General features: G+C 43.5%; 1 pseudogene; it reads left to right on the top strand.

Moving 5' to 3' along the window:
- Positions 1-2,018: 2,018 nt before the first annotated feature.
- On the top strand, positions 2,019-4,133 carry LOC137219206 (heterogeneous nuclear ribonucleoprotein H-like; annotated as a pseudogene).
- Positions 4,134-4,552: the final 419 nt, after the last annotated feature.

Genomic DNA, 4,552 nt, shown 5'->3' with positions numbered 1-4,552 from the left:
TGGGCCTGGGCCTCTTGCCTGCAGGGCACTAGCTCTACCAGATGGGAGGGTATGACTGGTGCTTCGTAACACATGTTAAGAAGCATGTTAATTCCACACACAGTTTGAAAGCACTTCCTGTGTCCCACATTCTGAGGACATGACGATGGATAAGAAACAGCCCTTGTTTTCAGCCTTGTCATGGAGATAGGCCGTACCTGCAACGCAATGTTGTAAGTAAATAAAGGGGTGCAAAGAAGGGGCCCAGGGGGACTTCCCTGGTGGCTTAGTAGTAAGGAATCCGCCTTCCAATGCAGGAGACGCGGGTTCAATCCCCGGTTGGGGAACTAAGATCCCACATGCCATGGGGCCACTAAGCCTGCACGCTACAACTACTGAGCTCACGTGCCTCAACTAGAGAGCCCGTGTGCCGCAAACTACAGAGCCCATGAGCTCTGGAACCCGTGCCACAACTAGAGAAGAGAAAAGCCGCATGCCGCAACTAGAGAGAAGACCGCGTGCTGCAGCAAAAGATCCCAAGTGCCACAATGAAGACCCGCCACAGCCAAATAAATAAATAAATATTTTTTTAAAAAAAGTGGGCCCAGGAACCTGATCAAAGGAATTCAGGTCTGGCATCATGGGGAAAGTGCCCTTTGAGCTAGATCTTAAAGAATCAAAGGAGCTCACTAATGAAGTAAGCGCAGTGAAGAGAATTCCATGCAGAGGGAACAGTCTATGCAAAGGCACAGAGACATGAAATGTGAGAAATTTTGTTGACTAGAGCAGAGGTGTGAGGCCAGAGGAGAGGGTGGTAGGTCAGGCCCTTGGAATCCAATGGGCCTTTAGGCCTTATAATGCAGGCCAAAAGAATTCGTGTTACCAGAATTTACTTTTTGGGAGGAAAAAGTAAATTTTGATAATATTTATTGAGGAATTAGCATGAGCTACATTTCTTACATAGATCGCTTCACTTATTCCTTATAAGAGCCTTATGAGATAAAGAATATTATCAACATTTATGGGTTATTGTGCTTATTGAAAAAAGCTACCTCTGGTAGCAGAGTAGGGGATAAACTAGAATGCATAGAGCCTGGTGGCAGGGAGAATATTTTAGGAAGTATGCAACGTTCCAGGCAAGAAATGGCAAGGCCCTGAGCTAAGGGGCAGCAGAGGGAAGGAGAGAAAAGTTCAGATGTCTGAGCTGTTTCTATGGGACTTGGTGATGATTGATCAGCTGAGTCTGGGAGGCTGGAAGGCCCCACTAACCACAAAAGGAATCACTGGAGGGGCAGGTTCATGGGGAAGCATGTTGTCTCTAAGGTTCCTGCAGATGTCGAGGTAGAGATTTCTACTGAGGAATTGGATTTGGAGACCAGGAGAGAGGCTTGAAGTGGGAATATAGATTTGGGATGCTCTACCTATAGATGATAAATGAGGACACGGCAAGTGAGTGATAGAAAGAGCTTGTGCGCTAGAAAGGAACGGCTCTGGAATTAAATCCCAGCTCCATTATTTACAGGTGGTACGTGTGATCTTAAGCAAGTTAATCTGTGACCTCCGTTTCCTCATCTGTAAACTTGGGGATGATAACGCCGACCTCATAGAGTTATAATAAGCATTTAGAATGCCTAGTAGCATGTCTAGAACATAAGAAATGGTCAATAAAAGGTAACTATTCCTGGATGAGTAGATGAAATCACAGGCGGAGAGCGTGTACAATGAAAAGGAAGCAGGATGAGGCTGGAACCCTGGAGGACAGCAACATTCCAGAGGTAGCTAAACAAGCAGGAGTCAGCAAAGGAACAAGAAAGAGGTGCCGGAGAGAAGTGTCCTGGAAGCAAAGGAAAAAGATCACTTCAAGAAGAGATGGATTTGTTGGTATCAACCCCTAGAGGACATCTACAGGAAAAAAAAATACAATGGCAAATAAATAAATGAAAAGATGCTTAATCCCACTCATCATTATAGAAGTACAGATTAAAAAGATAATAAGGGATTTCTTCTCACCCGCACCAAAGTTGTGTGTGCAGGTCTGACCCTCATCCCCGTCTTGCAGGCTGTTTCGACGCCAGGACCCCCTAAGAGACGATGATGTTGGGCACCGAAGGTGGCGAGGGACTCGTGGTGAAGGTCCAGGGCTTGCCTTGGTCTTGCTCGGCCGACGAAGTGCAGCGGTTTTTTTCTGACTGCAAAATTCAAAATGGGGCTCAACGTGTTCGTTTCATCTATACCAGAGAAGGCAAACCGAGCGGCGAGGCTTTTCTTGAACTTGAATCAGAAGATGAAGTCAAATTGGCCCTGAAAAAAGACAGAGAAAGTATGGGACGCAGATATGTTGAAGTATCCAAGTCAAGCAACGTTGAAATGGATTGGGTGTTGAAGCATACTGGTCCACATAGTCCTGACACGGCCAATGATGGCTTTGTACGGCTTAGAGGACTCCCCTTTGGACGTAGCAAGGAAGAAATTGTTCAGTTCTTCTCAGGGTTGGAAATCGTGCCAAATGGGATAACATTGCCGGTGGACTTCCAGGGGAGGAGTACGGAGGAGGCCTTCGTGCAGTTTACTTCACAGGAAATAGCTGAAAAGGCTCTAAAAAAACACAAGGAAAGAATAGGGCACAGGTATATCGAAATCTTTAAGAGCAGTCGAGCTGAAGTTAGAACTCACTATGATCCACCACGAAAACTTATGGCCATGCAGCGGCCAGGTCCCTATGACAGACCTGGGGCTGGCAGACGGCATAACGGCATTGGAGGAGGAGCTGGCTTTGAAAGGATGCGGCATGGTGCTCACGGTGGAGGTTAGGGAGGCTATGATGATTATATGTCTATAATGATGGCCATGGATTTGAGTCAGATAGATTTGGAAGAGACCTCAATTCTTGTTTTTCAGGAATGTCAGATCACAGATACGGGGATGGCGGCTCTGCTTTCCAGAGCGCAACAGGACACTGTGTACACATGCGGGGATTACCTTACAGAGCTACTGAGAATGACATTTATAATTTCTTTTCACCACTCAACCCTGTGAGAGTACATACTGAAATTGGTCCCGATGGCAGAGTAACTGGTGAAGCAGATGTCGAGTTTGCAGCTCATGAAGATGCTGTGGCAGCTATGTCAAAAGACAAAGCAAATATGCAGCACAGATATGTAGAACTCTTCTTGAATTCTACAGCAGGAGCAAGCGGTGGTGCTTACGGTAGCCAATGCTAGGAGGCATGGGTTTGTCAAACCAGTCCAGTTATGGCAGCCCAGCCAGCCAGCAGCTGAGTGGTGGTTACGGAGGCGGCTATGGTGGCCAGAGCAGCATGAGTGGATATGACCAAGTTTTACAGGAAAACTCCAGTGATTTTCAATCAAACATTGCATAGGCGGCCAAGGAACAGTGAACAGCTACTACGGTAGTGGAAGCCGAGCATCTGTGGGAGTGAACGGAATGGGAGGGATGTCTAGCATGTCCAGTATGAGTGGTGGTTGGGGAATGTAATTGATCCTGATCACTGACTCTTGGTCAACATTTTTTAAAAGAAAAACAAAACTTAAGTTCTAACAGTTTTGCAATACAAACTTGTGGTTTATGCTTACTCTAAGTGGAAATCAGGATTGTTTTAAAGACTTAAGTTTCAGTAATTTTGAACGCAAACATTCATTTAGGATGTAACTAGGTTGAGTAATCTGTTACTGTTAAATAATTTTCAGCTTTTCTCAAGTTAGTTATATTGTAGGATGTACTGAAGCAGTAGGTGTATTTAGGTTAAAGCAGTTGAATTATGTTAAATGGTGTTTACACCACATTACATTGGGCACTGTTGGGATGCATTGTTGAAAGACATGCTTTTTTGTGAAACTCAATATAGGAGCTGTGTCTACAATTAAAAGTGAAACATTTAGCATGTTTGTTAATTCTAGTTTCATTTAATAACCTCTATGGCACGTAAGTTTAAGCTTTTTTTTAAGTTAATGGGGAAAATTTGAGACGCAATACCAATACTTTAGGATTTTGGTCTTGGTGTTTGTATGAAATTCTGAGGTCTTGATTTAAATCTTTTCATTGTATTGTGATTTTCCTTTTAGGTGTATTGCGCTAAGTGAAACTTGTTGAATAAATCTTCCTTTTAAAAACTAAAAAAAAAAAAAAGATAATAAGGTACTATTTTTTGCTATTAGATTGGTAAAGATTATAAAGTTTAGTAACATCCAGTGTTGGCCAAGGTGTGGGAAACAGGTGATCCCAGGCATTATGGGAATGTACATTCATGTCATATTTTAAAGAGCAGTTTGTCAAAATATATCCAAATTGTGAAGGCACGTGTTCTTGACCCAGACACTGTACTTCTAAGAGTTTACAACAAACTCATAAGTATTCAAAGATGTATCTTTAAGAATATTAATTACCACATTGTTGAATACAGCAAAAGAAAACTAGAAGCAACCTAAATGTCCATCAAAAAGCGACTGGTTAAATAAAATGTAGTGCATCCTTACAACTCAGCTGGGGTGGCTGGGAGAAGGTAAGGGTTGGGATGGGGATGCAGAGGCCTTGGAACAGGCATGATGGGAATTGC

The sequence above is a fragment of the Pseudorca crassidens genome, chromosome 2 (assembly GCF_039906515.1).
Source record: "Pseudorca crassidens isolate mPseCra1 chromosome 2, mPseCra1.hap1, whole genome shotgun sequence".
NCBI classification, from domain to species: Eukaryota; Metazoa; Chordata; class Mammalia; order Artiodactyla; family Delphinidae; genus Pseudorca; species Pseudorca crassidens.
This window is presented reverse-complemented; position numbering and strand designations above follow the sequence as displayed.